The sequence below is a fragment of the Macaca thibetana genome, chromosome 7, assembly GCF_024542745.1.
Source record: "Macaca thibetana thibetana isolate TM-01 chromosome 7, ASM2454274v1, whole genome shotgun sequence".
NCBI classification, from domain to species: domain Eukaryota; kingdom Metazoa; phylum Chordata; class Mammalia; order Primates; family Cercopithecidae; genus Macaca; species Macaca thibetana.
In genome coordinates this window covers 105,529,322-105,545,675 of record NC_065584.1, presented here as the reverse complement: position 1 = coordinate 105,545,675, position 16,354 = coordinate 105,529,322, and the positions used below count along the sequence as shown (strand labels likewise).

At 52.4% G+C, this 16,354-nt stretch overlaps 1 pseudogene; it reads right to left on the bottom strand.

Moving 5' to 3' along the window:
* Window positions 1-404: 404 nt before the first annotated feature.
* On the bottom strand, window positions 405-11,147 carry LOC126959248 (chondroitin sulfate proteoglycan 4-like; annotated as a pseudogene).
* Between the last annotated feature and the right edge of the window lie 5,207 nt (window positions 11,148-16,354).

The window sequence follows — 16,354 nt, the reverse complement described above, 5'->3', positions numbered from 1 at the left end:
TCTGCCCTGCTATGGAACAACTCCTGCTCTGCCTTTGGGGAGATGTTTTCATTTAAGCGATGACTGGGCTGGCCCCGATGGCAGAGTTACCACAGAGTCTGCCGCTACCCATGGCTGACAGCTCTAGTTCTTCTCTGAAGCCACCAGGACAGATGAACAGCGGCTTCACCCTCTTGGCCAACTCAGCTGCCTTTCATCAGCTCATCTGCTCCTAGGATTGACTCTGCCTCTGGCTGGCACCTAGTCTGAGCCCCAGGCTCACACCTCTGCCCACAGGCCCAGCAGCTGGATCCTCCACCAAGCACTGCCCCTCACCAGCTACTGGGGTGCCACTAGTGCCCCCACATGGTGCCCCCTCACCAGACCCTCGGGTCCAGCTGTAGCTTCTTTGTGGAAGCCACACCTCAAGACTCCAGCCCTGCTCTAGGGCCCTGTATCCCCGACTTCCTGCATCCTTCTCCCTCCTTCTGGAAACAAGAACTTGCCCTGCCAGCCTGGTGGCTCCTGGAGGGCAGGACACCAGGGCCTGGACCATGGCAGGCCAGGGAGTGTCTGCTGCCAGCGATGCTGGAGCTGGTGCCCATGTCCACATGATGTCCACAGCACAGCAGCCACCTGAGACTGGGGGCATCTGAGTGGTGGCTGCAGAGTGGGGCCCCTACTTCTGCCTGAGCGTAGTTCACCAGGTCCTCCCCTGTGCTGTCATGCTGGGCATGGAAGAACCCACCCAGTTGGGGGCCCAGTACCACACCATAGAGCAGGAGCTGGGGATCGGTGCCTGACTGGAGCTGCCTCTGAGGCTCTGGCTGCTAAGTGGCTGGACAGACCCTTCCAGAAAGGGGTCAGCCTTTGAGATCCAGGCCCGGGCCTGTGGCTGCAGAGAGACAGCGTGACCCTGGCATGCCACCCTCAGCTCTGCCCTGGCTCCCGGCACCCAGGAACGCCCATAATCAGCACACCCACCAGGGCAGACAGTCAGTGTCCGGCTGCCCTCCAGCAAGAGGAGCACTTGCTTCTGGGCTGTCACTCAGAAGAAGTGTCTGGAGGAAGTGTGCTCACCATCAGAGAGGCCAAAGTGGATGCCTCCGTCCAGGACTCCTGGGGACAGGGGCATTGGGTCCAGCTGGCCTGAGCTGGCTCCTCACCTCAGGGCACCCCTGTGGGCAGCAGGAGCCTGGGGCCCGGCCTTCGGCACCCACCTCTATGTGAGAACAGCATGAGCCTGCCGTCCAGCTGGGCCAGCGTGAAGCTGTGCAGCTCTGTGCCCGGCACTGCCCACAGGGCTACCTGCCCGTTGCTGGGCTGCTCAATGGTGTAGACCATGTCCTTGGGCCCAGAGTAACTGTCTGTGCTCCTCAGAGCCTCTGTAGGGATGGGCACAGTGGCACCCTCCCACATCTGGGGACACAGGCCTGTGAAGGTTCTGCCCTGCCACACTCACCCACCCCTTCCTCCCCAGCCCTGGGCTGCCACCAGAGCTCCAACACCGCTGCAGCTCAGGTCCTCAGGTGGCATCAAGGCTGGTGCTGCTCTGACTCCCCTACACAAAGGGCCCTCCCCACATTCACCTTCCCTATCACCCCAGGGAAGGCCACCCTCCAGGCCCAGCCTCCCTGCTGTCCATCTGCCCTAGTCCTGAGTGTCCCTCAAGACCATTGTGTCTCCCCTATCCAGGAAGGCCCCAGTTCTTACCCTCACCAAGTTCTCACCCCCAGAAAAGCCGAACGCTGACCAATGGTGCTCCTTAATCAGTCTCGCTGGTGGGACAGGGGTCTCCTTTCAGACCCTCCATGTATGCCTGGCAGGGGCTGGGCACAGGTGGGAATGGTGATTTAGAAATGGGCCCTCCTTCCAGCTGAGGGAGGGGTGGGAGGTGCAGAGAGTTGGGGGCTGATGGTTGACGCTGTCCCGTAGCACAGAAGCAGTGCTGGGATGGGCTTCCAGAGCAGTTACGGGCCCTCCTCGTGTTGGGCAAAGGGGACCCCTTTCCAGGCCTCCCACTTGCAAGCAGAGCAGGCGCCTGTTCCTGAGGTCCTGGTACCAGTCTTGCTGGGTCAATTACTTGTGGGCAGTGCTACAGGGGGACTCACATGCCCGGAAAACAGCCCTCTGGCATTCCTGGGCTTCCTCCCCCAGCCCCAGGGAGCCCTCAGGCCAAACCTTGGCTGGAGGGGCCCTAGTGTGGGAAGCAGGGCCCCATCTCTGGGCTCCCAGAGCAAACATGGGTGGATGCCACCTGGTGGCCATGCTGCCACACAGCCGTCCCGTCCTGTGGTTCCAGGGCGCTGTGTCCCACTCTTCTGTGGCCTCCACACCACAAGGCCACTCCCTACAGGCACATCCTAGACCACCAAAGCCCCCCAGTGTCCCATGTCAGAGACAGCCCAAGTCAGCCCTCTTGTGGAACCTTCAATGGCTCTTGCTGACTGGGGAAGACGCCCTCCAGAAGTTGGCATTCAAGGCCCTGCCATGTGGGCTTAGTAAAGCCGTGCCCTTTCTGTTCCACCAGAACTACTTCTGCAACCATGGAGAAGTTCCATCCCATCTCTGGGCCTCAACTTCCACCTCTGTCAAATGGGGGCCCTGCTCCGCTATGGCACAAGGGCAGGAGTTTGGGGAGTCAAGCTGTGGCTTTCACTTGCTGGGGTGAAGGTGGGAAGCTTAACGGTCCCGCCCTGATGCCTGCCCTTAAGAGCTGGTAAGTGATTCTGTCAGGTGTTCTGGTCCTAAGCCACAGGAGAAGGAACAGCAGAGCCACCCGTGGCTGCTCAGAAGTCCGCCTACTGTATTGCAAACGTCCAGTAACAAAACCTCCCACCGGTGTTCTATTTCAGCACAATCTCACACCTCTCCCTCCAACAACTGCGTGAGGCACACGGTAGTGGCCCCATTTTGCAGAGGAGGAAACTGAGGCTCAGAGAGGGGGAGATCTGTGCCGGGAAGTAGGGGATGCTGGCCTCTTTCTCAAAGCAGACATGGGGGATGATCCCAGCAATACGCTCACCTGCAGGCCTGAGTTTGTGGTGAGGTCAGAGGGTTGGTCATTGACAGGCAGGATGGTGACAGTGAAGGCCACAGGATGGCTCTCGCGGTCCATCTCAGAGGCACTAGCCATCAGGACAAAACTATTTGCCGGTCTCTCGCTCCTGTCATGCACGTACTGGATCAGCTGCTCTTCCTCCTAGGGGCAGGCCTAGGGCTAGCAAGCCCCAGCAGCACCCTTCATGCCCTGCCTTTCGGTGCAGGAGGAGACTGACTCTTTTAGGGCTTCAGGTTCCATTGGTGGAAAATGGGGATCATAAGTTCTGGCTCCCAGAGGAGTTGTGAGGAATAAAGGAGATATAGTATTTATTTTATTTTGTTTTATTTTATTTTTGAGACAGAGTCTCACTGTGTTGCCTAGGCTGGAGTGCAGTGGTGTGATCTCAGCTCACTGCAACCTCTGCCTCCCACGTTCAAGCAATTCTCCTACCTCAGCCTCCTGAGTAGCTGGAACTACAGGTACCTGCCACCACACCCAGCTAATTTTTTGTATTTTTAGTAGAGAGAGGGTTTCACCCTGTTAGCCAGAGGGATCACCCAACCTCGTGATCCGCCCGCCTCGGCCTCCCAAAGTGCTGGGATTACAGGCATGAGCCAGCATGCCCAGTCCGAGATGCAGTATTTAAAGCATAGGTGCTTCTGAAATGTGATTCCCCATCTCCTCTCTGTGTATAACCCCCCCCACTGGGAGTCCCCGGGGCTCCCTCAACTTTGCCCCCAGAGCTGGGCTGCAGCCCCTGGGCCTCTCTCAAAGCCATACCTCTCTCCAGCAGAAGGTGCTGAGGGTCCTGGCTTGAGGCCCGTTCTCTTTCTGCAGGGCCCTATGCCAGGGTGGCTCCAGCACCTGCAGGCCAAGGCCCGGCAGAGTGAGGAAGTAGGGCCTGGCGACGTGGAGCAGTGGAGGGGCCAGGGTACGGCTGCTACCCTCAGGGATGCTGAAGTTTTGTGACCCAGTGCGGATGACAGCAGGCAGCACCTCCAGCTCCACACGATGTCCTCGAGGGAAGCACCCAGGCCAAGGCCACATCCAGCAAGAAGGCATTGCTTCAGGCATCAGGGCGGGAGTCCAGGTACAGGATCCTGCCTGTGTCCACCGCCTCTTGGGAGAAGCTCTGCATGGGGTCCAGGCTGGGTGGCTCATCTGCCAAGACACCACACAAAACCATCACCAGGTGCCAGCACTCAGCGGGCTCTTCGCTGAGAAAACCATGTCTGCCGGCGGCACTGCCTCCTGGGCTGCCTGGTTAACAGAGGTCACGAGGACTCACAAGGGAACACAGATGGGTCTCAGAGGGGTCTCAGGGGGCCCACTGTGGCCCTAAGCAGCCAGAACAGCTTGATCTTGCTCCACTTATTTCCCCAGATACCACTGCTCATTTAGTCACACAAACACACACGTGGGTGTGTGACACACAGCAGCCAGACATGCAGCTGTTCACATTTTTTGTTTTTTGAGACAGGGTCTCACTGTCACCCAGGCTGGAGTGCAGTGATGTGATCACAGCTCCCTGCAGCCTCAACCTCCTAGGCTCAAGGGCTCCCACCTCAGCCTCCCAAGTAGCTGGGACCACAGGCATGAGCCACCATGTCTGGCTAATTTTTAAATTTTTTGTGTCAAGACGGGGTTTCACTGGGTTGTCCCGGCTGCTGGACACATGTTATACCCACCCCACACACGGTTACAGGGGGTTGGTCACACAGCTTGAGATGCACTCCCTCGGGGAGGTGCATAATCACATGTCCCCAGACTCAGTGACACAGACACACGAGTTCATCAGACACTGACGCAGTCGCACATGTCCACATGCGCGTGTGCACACGCACACACACAGGCCCCCCTGCTCAGGATCTGTTCAGGCCTGTGGCTGGTTTACTAGCAGCATCCTCCCCAACTCCCTGCAATTACCACCCAGGACCATCAGAGGGCGCCCCGCCTCACCCTACCCCTCCTAGAAGCACAGGTGCCTCCAACACAGGCCCTACAGAGCTCATGTCCCAAAGGCCACATGGGCTCCCTCACCTGATGGGCCATCCACAAGAGGCTAAACCACCCCCAAACTCACATTCCTGTTCTGTGCCTTTGCCCGGAATGTTCCTTTTGCCTGGAATACCACTCCCCATTCTCTGCTCCCAATGGCCTGTGCTCTTCAGAGCCCAGCCCAAACACAGCCTCCTCCCATGAGGCCTTCCTGATGCCAGATCTGCTGGCTTGCCGTGGGCCCCAAGCTCCAGACATGCAGACCAGAAGGGTCCCCGAAATGAGCAGTGTAGGAGAATAAGGCTGAGAGCAGGCAAGAACTGGCCTGAGGTCACAGGGCATGTCAGTGAGCTCGCTGGAGGGCCCGTGGCTGCTCTGTGGGGTTCCTGGGTGGGCAGAAGCCCTTGACAGACCCTCCTAGTCCTGGTCTGGGCTCCGAGAAGAGAGCGGGATACATGGGGGTCTGAGGTGCAGCGGCCTGTCTCCACAGCCAGCCATCCCCAAAGTTCAGGACCTCCCAGGGAACTGACTGCAATGCAGATTCTCGGGCTCCACTTCAGAGATTCTGCAGGCCTGGGTGGGGTGCAGGAATCTGCATGCTCAGCCACGCCATGGACATGAGTGGACACAACCTCTAGAGGCACACACAACTCCCAGGAGGATGGGTGTACAGCAAGCTTTTCAGAAACTCTTGGGAACACAACATATACGGGAGCACATCTGAGGCACGTGCACACATGCAACCTGGGACCACCACAGCCACAGCCCAAGTCACGTGTACCTGGCATGAAGGCTGGGAGGAAGGCCCTCTACCTGGTCCACACCCCTGCTCACCACCTCCAGCTCCTCACCTCCAGCTGGTCCCTTCTGATCTCAGCTGCCTCTCTCCGGAAGATGTACATCTTCTTGCACCAGGCCAGCTTCAGTGGGGCCAGTGGGCCCTCTAGGGCAACGGTCACTTGCAAGGTGGCATCCGTGTGCACTGGCCCCACAATCATTGAGAAGGCCAGGGTGTTGCGGGGCCTGAGGCTGCCATTGTGGCCGTAGAGAACGGCCTCAACCAGCAGGCCCTGCTGGGAGAGGGCTGTGGCTGGCTGAGTGGCCCAGAGCAACTGTCCTCAGCGAGGGCCATCTGTGACATGGTAGTGGACCTCATCCCCGCTGTGGATGTCAAGGTTGGCGTCCAGGTGGAGCTTGGCCATGTTGATGGTACCCTGGCCTCCTTGAGGGATCATGAGGCCGGAACCACTGGCCACAGAGAGGTAGGGCTCTGAGGCCTGCACTTCCAGCAGAGTGATGGTTTGGTGCTGCCCATCAGACACCTGCAGCTGGATCCAGCTGTGGTCAGCCCGGGTGCACGAACAGGACTCACCTCTTCCTGAGGTCCCTCCTGGATGAAGCAGTAGATGGGCTGCATGGGCTCATCCACAGCCATGATACTGCCAAAGAGGAGGTCCTTGCGGGTCAGCACCAGGGGGGCATCAGCAAAGCCTGAATCAGCACTGCTAAAGGCCACATCGTCTGTAGTCAGTAGCCACCACCTACCCCGGGCCACATGGAAGATGCGGCTGATGGTCTGCATAGGGTCGTGGTCATTCTAGATGGCTAGATGGCCACTAGGAAGACACCCCGTACCTCCTCCCAGGCCATGTTACCACTGCCTTCATCCTGGTGGGTACCAACAAATGGGATATCATCTTCTGTGATCTTGGAGTCATCATGCTCGTAGACCAGCCAATCATGCAACAGGTCTCCATTGGTGAAGGATGTCACCACAGTGGTCTTGTCCTGTGTCCCACGCCAAGCCAACCTCCCATGGCTGGGCCGCTCCATGACCTCACAGAGGTACCTGGCACTGTTGAGACTCTTAACAAAGAGCTGGTCAGCAGAGAGGACACCCTCAGGCACCATGAGGACACTGGTGAGGACAGGCACGTCTGCGTCACCACCAATATGGATGGAAAAGGTACAGAGCAGAGAGAAATATGGTGGAGCTGTGACACAGAAACAGAAGGTGTCCTAGACTGCCCCGGAGGTGCATGCCATGGCCCCGCAGGTCACCCGGCCAGCCTGGGTGAAGCCCTGACCGCCTGACAGCCTCGTGCCCTGTATTGAAGGCTGCCGTTCCTGGGAGCCTGAACCACCTCATAGTGGAAGGTTGGGAGGCTTGGGCCTGCCTCCTCAAGGGTGGCCTCCAGGAGGTCAGTACGCATGAGGGCATGGGCACCCGAGCCGTCACTGACACCTCTAGCATCAGCTGGTCAGAGGTGTCCTCAGGGCCATCGTGGATGAAGCAGGCCTTGCGGTTCACCACGTCCAGGAGGGCAAACATTTTTCATACCTGGGCACCCAGGATGTCCAGCTTGAGCTTACCGTAATGTGCTCCTCAGGTCATGCTGAACAGCACCTGGGATTTGTGCCCCTCAGCCTCCATCAGGGCCAGTGTGGGCTGCACGTGCCGCCACTCAAGCCAGGCTGTGCCATCCTCAGCCACCACCAGTGGGCTGATAGCAGCTGGGTGAAATTGGCAAAGACAGGAGGCAGCCCTGGTCCGGGCACACATGGCTCAGCTAGCCCCATGGCCAGCCAAGCCTCAGGGGCCAGGGTGGAGAAAGCTTCATAATGGCCATAAGCATCGTCCTCATACTCCTCCACCTCCTCCATCCTGCAGCCAGCCGCCATGCTGCGCGTCAACAAGGCTTCTTGCAGCCCCCGCCTCTGGCCATTGACACTGAAGTCTTCCATGCAGCCAGTCCAGCAGGGAGGACTTGGTGGCCCCTCAGGTCAGGCCTGGGCAGTGTTCCTGGAGGTGACAAAAGGCCTCTGCAACCAGCCCCCCAAGAAGGAGACTGCCACGTGGCTTCAGGTAGCCGGGGGCTCCTCAGTTCAAAGTACATGTGGGGGTACTCGTCCATGGAGATTTCCAGTTGGTGAGTGTAGATGTGGACACTGACCTTGTGGGGCTGCCCATCAGCCACAGGCACACTGCTGAGGAGCAATGCAGTACCCTGGCCCTTCTCGACCATGGCCCACAGGTGGCCCTCAAATATGTCCACATGGATGAAGTCCCCATGCCGGTCCCCTGCCTGGAAGGCCAAAGGTGCCTGCCAGCTCTGTGTGGTGAGTGTCAACTCCAGGGTTCCTTCATCCTGAGTGCCCCAGACAGGGAAGGCAGCCAGAGAGTGGGGTGCAGAGAAGCCCAGGGCCACGCTGTCACTGGTGGAAAACTCTTCAGCACAGCCCTCACGCACGTTGGGGGTCAGAGGCCGGAGGAGGCTGCAGCCATTGAGGGTGGCTGCATGGAAGCAACCCCTCAGGGGATGGCTGGTTCCCCTCAGGTACGTCAGGCCAAGGCTCCCAGTGCTCCCAACAGAGTCCATAGGGGACCTCTAGGGGGCTCCCCGGACTGCAGAGGAGGCATTCAGAAACACATTGACTGACAATGTGGACCGGCCCTCTGAGACAGTCAGCACCGTAGTGTGGGTCACGAAGTCACTCAGCAGCATTTCTGCTGGGGTCTGCAGCCTCAGCTCCTCCTGGCCCAGGACAAATCTGACCTGAGGAGAGATGGGGAATGGGAGATGGGGGGCAGCACTTTGAATCATCATTTCTCTTATAAAACACACAGTGGGTTCCCCACAGTTGGGGCCCCAGAGTGGAAAACCTAGGACAAGGGTCTCTGGTGCCACTCCTCTTGCCTTCCTGCTATCTCTTTATTCATCCTCCAAACACTCACCAAAAGAAACTCTGGGCCAGGCCTGGATGGGCTCTGGGGACCCTGATGTGAATCAGATGTAGTCGTTGCCCACAAGGAACTGACATATAGCAAGATGCTCTTCTAGAAATCCAACCTGTATTTTTAAATTCTCCTCCTCTTTCCTTGAGTGAGAGCTGACAGAAATGTTGTCTTGGAATCTAGATTTTACCCCTGGAAAAATGGGTAACTGAGAATCCCTTGAACAGTTCCCCTAAGTTTGGCAAAGTTTCTCGAGGTCACTGAAGGAAGCCAGGCTAACTGTTCAGGGATAGGAAGCCCAGGCAGATGCTCTGTATTCTGAAAAAAAAAAGCTCCCTGACCTGTGGTGGAGGGAGATCTTGGGGAGGGATCAAGGACATAGTTCTGTCACCATGACATTGACACCAGAAATGGCTCTGGTGTGGTACTCCCAGATGCTAGAATAGGTGGCGGCAGAGTATGGGAACTGCAGAACCACAGCACTAAGAACCATGATGTCAGAGTCCTGGTATGGTGCATCTATGTAGGGGTTTGGCATCATTGTACCCACAGAGCTCAACCGCCATCAGTGCCAGACTGCACCACATCAGTGTTCAACAGTGACAACTTGTGGCAGTGAGCAGCAATGACAGCAGCAGACTGACCAAGCCCTAGTCCTCTTCCCACTGGGGTGTGGAAGGAGATGGCTGCCCCAATTTTTTTTTTCTTTCTGAAATAGAGATGGGGTCTCATTGTGTGGCTAAGCCAGTCTGGAACTCCTAGGCTCAAGTGATCTACCTACCCTGGCCTGCCAAAGTGGTGGGATTATAGGCATGAGCCAGTGCACCCAGCCTGCCCCAAATTTGGACTAAGACCCTGGGTTCTTAAACTCTTCATGGTATGGGGGAAGACTCAAGGAGGAGCCACAAGACTCCTTGATAATAAAGCTTGTGGTGTCTTGAAGGATGAAATGGAAAAATGAAGCTGAGGCAGTACTGGTGCTGTTACTGTCATGGACAGTGGGGCTGCAGAGAAATTGGTGCAGTGCCACAGGGATGCACAGGGGTCATGGGGGCTCAGGAGGGGGCCTCGCCCAGGAGGAAGAGATGCTCACACTGAAACTTCAAGGAAAGGCTAGAGTTAGGCAGGTGCAGGGAATGTGTGAGGCACACACCTGGCAGAAGGAGTGTGGTGACCAAAGGCCTGGCAGCAAGTGACCATAAGATGGCCAGGAACTGAAAGCAGTTCAGTGCAGTCAGAGCACAAATGGCCAGGGAGGGCTTGTGGTGGGAAACATGGTTGGAGGGAGCTGGTGAGCAGAGCCAGTTCATGAAGGTTTACCATTTCTGGGCTGCTGCCCATCCCACAGTGAATAACTTGAGACCCCAAGATAAAAGTGACTTATACAAGGTCACACAGCCAGCTGGGGTTCACTCAAAGCTAGAGAAGGAATCTTGCCCCAATCCCAGGGGGACATCACTCACTTGCAGGCATCCAGAGTAGAGCTGCAGCAGGAGGTGGTCAGCTGGGCCTGCTGCCAGGAGAAGGGAGGGCTTCAGGTTGGGACGTGCAGAACTGCAGCTGTAGGTCTGTGTCAGTCAGAGCCATGGCCACAGGCGATTCTCACCAAACAAGGAAGCTGTGTGAGAGAGGGAGCTGTGGTTAAGCTTCAGACTCTTGCCTGGAGGAGGCGAGGTGCCGCAGAGAAGGACGGGTGGGTTGCAGAAAGGGGTCCATGCTGTTGCACCCTCATGGTTCTGCTTTTAGCACTGCCCAGATCCCAGCATTTCCTTGGTCCTGACACCAGAAGGCACAGCCTCACTTTGTGTTCAGCCCAGACCTTGACTTTGCAGGAGGTCAGACCTACAAATTTCCAGCAACTCAGGTGTCCTCCTTGGAGGATCCTGGAGCCAGAGGCCTCTGCCAGCTCTGACTCACCTCCCCTGGGCCCCAGAGGAGTCTCCCTCCCAGGTCTGGCTCCCTGACCCAGCCCAAAGGGAAACATCACTGGCCTGATCACCTGGCTTGGTGGCTCAGCCCCAAGGAATGGAGTTTCTGGAGAATCACCCCCAGTCCAAACTGATTCCTGCTGATATTCCTTCTCCTAAGTGCCCTTGTGCTTGGGCTCCTGTGCAGCACCTGCCGTGCCATGCCCACCTCCATGGGTTGGCTGGGGCCATGGTTGGGATCTGGGGGTGATACCAGTGTGGCCCACCTATCCCCACTTCTCTCTCAGGCCATTCTTCCAGCTGCCATTGAGGGTGGGGGGTGGGAGCTTATTGGCCTGAGTTTGCCAAGAAGTAAAAGCTCTGAGGCCAGATGGGAACCATATGTAGTGTCAAACCAAAGTGGGTCCACACTTCCTCCATTACCCCTGCTATTTCTCTCTGCTTGAGAGCTATTCATAGTCATCCCACTTATGACCTTTGAGGAGGAATGAGGGGTTAGGGGCTCTGTCTCTTTTACCTTGAATCCCACCAAGAGCCCTTGATAAATTCAGAGGTGGGACCCAAATCTGAGCTTATGACCTATTTAGTAGACTCAGCAGCAGTCTGCTCCTCTGTTTGTTACCTTCCCCCACAATATAACCTGGTCCTCAAAGCAACTTGTAGTCTCAGGGGAAAAAGGAGAGGGAATCAAAGTAAAAATTTTAGAAGAAAGAGAAATTAGATGTAAAAACTGCTCAGCTAAAGTTGAATTTCTGTTAATTCCAGAGGGAGGAACTAATCTATTAGGAAGTGACTTAATATTAAAATTAGGTATAGGATTATGTGTTGGCTCAGAAGGATTCTACACTTCATTAAACCTGCTCATCACTGCAGACAAAACATACATTCATCCTGATGTTTGGGCAAGGGAAGGGAATTGGGGAAAACTCTGAATTCCCCCTATACATATGAAGTTTAAAACCCCTGGAGAAACAGTAAGAAGAAAGCAATATCCTATTCCTTTAGAAGGCCTAAAACCTGTCATTGAAAGCCTCATCAAGGATGGGCTCCTTGAACCCTGTATGTCCCCTTATAACACCCCAATACTGCCTGTGAAGAAACCAGGTAGGTCATATCGACTAGCACAAGACCTCTGGGCCATCAACCAGACAGTCCAGACTACCCACTCTGTTGTTCCTAATCCTTAAACCATTCTCAGTAAAATTCCACATGAACATCAATGGTTCACAGTGATAGATTTAAAAGATGCCTTTTGAGCATGCTCCTTGGCTGAGGACAGCTGAGACATTTTTGCTTTCGAATAGGAAGATCCTCATTCTGGATGAGAGCAACAGAATCAATAGACAGTTCTACCCCAAGGCTTCACAGATCCCCCTAATCTCTTTGGTCAAATTCTAGAACAAGTGTTAGAACAAGTTTATATCCCAAAATGTATATGTCTGCTCCAGTACGTAGATGACCTATTAATATCTGGTTAGGCTGTAGAAAAGGTATCTGCTTTCTCCATCCATATCCTTAACCATTTGCAAGGAGAGGGGCTATGGGTTTCAAAGGGAAAGCTTCAATTTGTAGACTCTAAAGTTAAATACCTAGGATACTTAATAAATAAGGGCAAATGAAGGATAGGGCCTGCTGAGAGTTGAAGGGATTGTATCCATACCTTTGCCTAAGACTAAACAAGAACTCAGAAAATTCCTAGGGATAGCTGGATATTGCTGTTTATGGATTGACTCATATGCACTAGTCACAAAGCCTCTCTACCTAAAACCTACCCAAGAAAAACCTGACCCTCGCCTGTGGACTTCTGAAGAAATCCACCAAGTTGAGGAACTAAAACATCTGCTTGTAACTCACCCTGTTTTAGCTTTGCCTTCCCTAGATAAGTCATTTCACCTTTCTGTTAACAAAAATAAGGGCATAGCTTTAGGGGTCCTTATGCAAGAACACGGAGGTCACCAGCATGGCTTTCCTATTAAAAGTTTTAGATCCAGTAACCTGTGGATGGCCTGAATGTTTCAATCCATTGCAGCTACCACCTTGTGAACTGAAGAAAGCAGAAAACTAACCTTTGGGGGAAAGTTAGTTGTAAGCACACCCCATCAGGTTAGAACGATCTTAAATCAAAAGGCAAGAAGGTGGCTTACTGACTTAAGAATTTTAAACTATGAAACTATCCTGTTAGAAAGAGATGATTTAACACTAACACTGATAATTGACTTAACCCAGCAGGTTTCCTGACTGGAGATCCAAATCTAAAGAGACTTGAGCAGGTTTGTTTAGATTTAATTGATTATCATACAAAAGTTAGGCCTGATTTAAGAGAAACCCCTTACAAAATGGGGCAGCACTTATTTATAGATGGCTCTTCCCAAGTAATTGAAGGAAAAAGGCATAATAGATACTCAGTAGTCGATGAGGAGGCACTTGAAGAAGTAGAGTCAGGAAGACTGCCCAATAATTGGTCTGCCCAAACATGTGAATTGTTTGCATTAAATCAAGCCTTAAAGCACTTGCAAAACCAAGAAGGGACTATTTATACTGATTCCAAGTACACCTTTGGGGTAGCTCACACCTTCGGAAAAATTTGGACTGAACAAGGTCTTTTTAACAGCAAAGGTGAAGACCTGGTCCACAAAGAATTAATCACCCAAGTATTAGATAACCTCCAGCTGCCAGAAGAAATAGCTATTGTCCATGCTCCAGGACATGAGAAAGGTATTTCTTTTCAAAGCAGAAGGAATAACCTAGCAGATCAAATAGCCAAACAAGCTGCCGTTTCCTCTGAAAACACGTTTTTCATTTAGCCCCTTGCCTTCCTCCCCCAACTGCAGTCCCCATCTTTTTTCGTTTTGAAAAGGAAAAATTAATAAAAATAGGAGGCAAAGAAAATTCAGAAGGGAAATGGGTGTCACCAGACCAAAAAGAAATATTATCCAAACCCCGTGTGAGGGAAATTCTCTCTCATCTGCATCAAGGGACTCCTTAGGGACTTCAAGCTATGTGTGATGCAGTCCTCGGGGTCTACAGATGTATAGGAATTTATACTTTTGCAAGGCAAGTTATAGATAGTTGCCTAGTATGTAAGAAGACTAATAAGCAGATCCTCAGAAAACCACCTGTTGGAGGGAGAAATCCAGGATTAAGGCTGTTCCAAAGTGTCCAAATTGATTACACCAAAATGTCCCCAATAGGTCACTTAAATATTTATTAGTGATAGATCACCTTACTCATTGGGTAGAAGCTTGAGTGCAACTGCTAATAATGTAGTCAAGACATTCGCTGAAAATATTATACCAAGCTTTGGATTAATAGAAAATGATAATTCAGACAATGGGACTCACTTCACTGCACATGTTGTTAAGAAACTAGCCCAAGTTCTAGATATAACATGGGACTACCATAACCCCTGGCACCGACCTTCATCAGCAAGAGTAGAAAGAATGAATCAGACTCTGAAAAACCACCTAACCAAATTAGTCCTAAACTCGGTTGCCATGGACTAAATGCCTCCCATGGCCTTATGAAGATTCTGAACTTCCCCTCAGAAAGATGTCAGCTTATCTCCTTATGAAATGCTGTATGGGTTACCTTATCTACACTCCACTGCTGACATACCTTGTTCAAAACAAAAGATCTGTTTCTCAAGAACGATATACTTGGTCTATCCTCCACTTTCTCATTCTTTAGGACTAAAGGCCTCTTGGCGCAGATACCACGTTGTGAATTTCCAGTTCACCACCACCAGCCTAGAGAGAGAACACATTTTCATCCAAGGTTAGAAATAAGGGAAGCTCAAGCCCACCTGGGAGGGACCTTCTCTAGTGCTTCTAATGACCGAGACAGCCATCTGCACTACTGAAAAAGAAAGGACTCATCATACCTGAGTCAAGAGCACCACCCACTCCAGAATCATGGACAGCTATTTCAGGGCCAACTCCAACCAAGTTAAAGCTAAAACAGGTTTGATCCTCTTATGCTGTATTTCTTTTCCCCTTCTATTGCTAGTACTCTCATTATTAATGTAACTAGGTCAAGCTCACCCCAAACTATCACCTTTGATGCTTGCCTTGTTATAACCTGTGGAGATCTCCAAAGTCAAAAGCAACTCTCGGCCTCAGAGAAGTACCTCTGTCCCTTTCAGACAAAAAGCTCCCCCTTCATGACTCTTGTTCCTTAAGAAATGCAGGAAAACAGGCCTGCCACAGCTAGAATGATATTACGTGGACAACTGAACATCAGGACTGGACCTTGTCAACAGGCATGTCCCTAAAACCATACATTTACTTTGTTAAAGGAAACATCCTCCGTCCCCCGACTGCCAGTATAACCAATCTAATCCAGTGCAGATTTCTATGCTTATCCCCACTTCTGCTGACCCTAAACCTACTTTAAGTCACGTATACAGCATGGGAGCCAAAATAGCAGGGACACATCTTATAGAACCCTTTGAAATGTATTTCATTACTTCCTCACCTCCTCCACCTTCTTCTACACTCACTCCCAACAAAACTACTGTTCTTCCTTCAACCAAGGATAAAACCAACATAGCCACTGTAGAAGTTAAAGATTTAAAACAAACCATAGCAATTGAGACAGGGTACCAAGATGCGACTGCTTGGTTAGAATGGATTAAATATTCCATCAGCACTCTGAACAGAAGTGATTGTTATGCTTGTGCACCCGGTATGGATGGTCTTCCAGCTGACCAGGCATGAGCTGTATGGTAGCTCTTTTCCAAGATGCCACAGCCTGGGGTAATGAATCCTGCTGCGCTCTCTCTCTGCTATTGCCTAAAGTCCAACACCCTGCGGGTCAGCCCCTGAGGGCCATCCAGCTTCCATCTCCTAACGCCAATTTTACCTCATGTCTCTCACGACAAGGGGAAAACTTGACATTTCATGGAAACCTAAAGGGGTGCAGTGAACTTAAACCCTTCCAAGAGCTTACCAGTCAGTCTGCCCTTGTTCATCCTCGAGCAGATGTATGGTGGTATTGTGGTGGACCCTTACTGGACACTCTGCCAAGAAACTGGAGCAGTACTTGTGCTCTAGCCCAACTGGCCATCCCTTTCACCCTAGCATTCCATCAACACAATACAAGAGAAAATCAGAAGAAGTGTCCCTCATGGGTCCTTTGACCCCCACATTTATATAGATGTTACTGGAGTTCCACAAAGTGTACCACATAAATTTAAGGCCTGAAATCAAATAGCTGCTATTTTGGTGGTCAACTGTAAACAATAATGTAGATCAGATAAACTACATTTATTACAACCAACAAAAGTTTGTTAACTACACAAGAGATGCCATTAAGGGAATAGCCGACCAATTAGGTCCCACTAGCCAAATAGTCTGGGAAAATAGGATAGCCCTAAATATGATGCTAGCAGAAAAAGTGGGGTCTGTGTCATGTTTGGAGTTCAATGTTGTACTTTTATTCCTAATAACACAGCCCCTGATGGAACCGTAACAAAAGCTTTGCAGGGCCTAACCTCCTTATCCAATGAGTTAGCAAGGAATTCTGGAATAAATGATCCCTTTACAAGTTTAAAGGAGAAATGGTTTGGAAAATGGAAAGGATTAATGTCCTCAATATTTACTTCTCTTGCAATCGTTATAGGTGTGCTTATTCTTGTTGGATGCTGTATCATACCATACATTCGCAGACTAC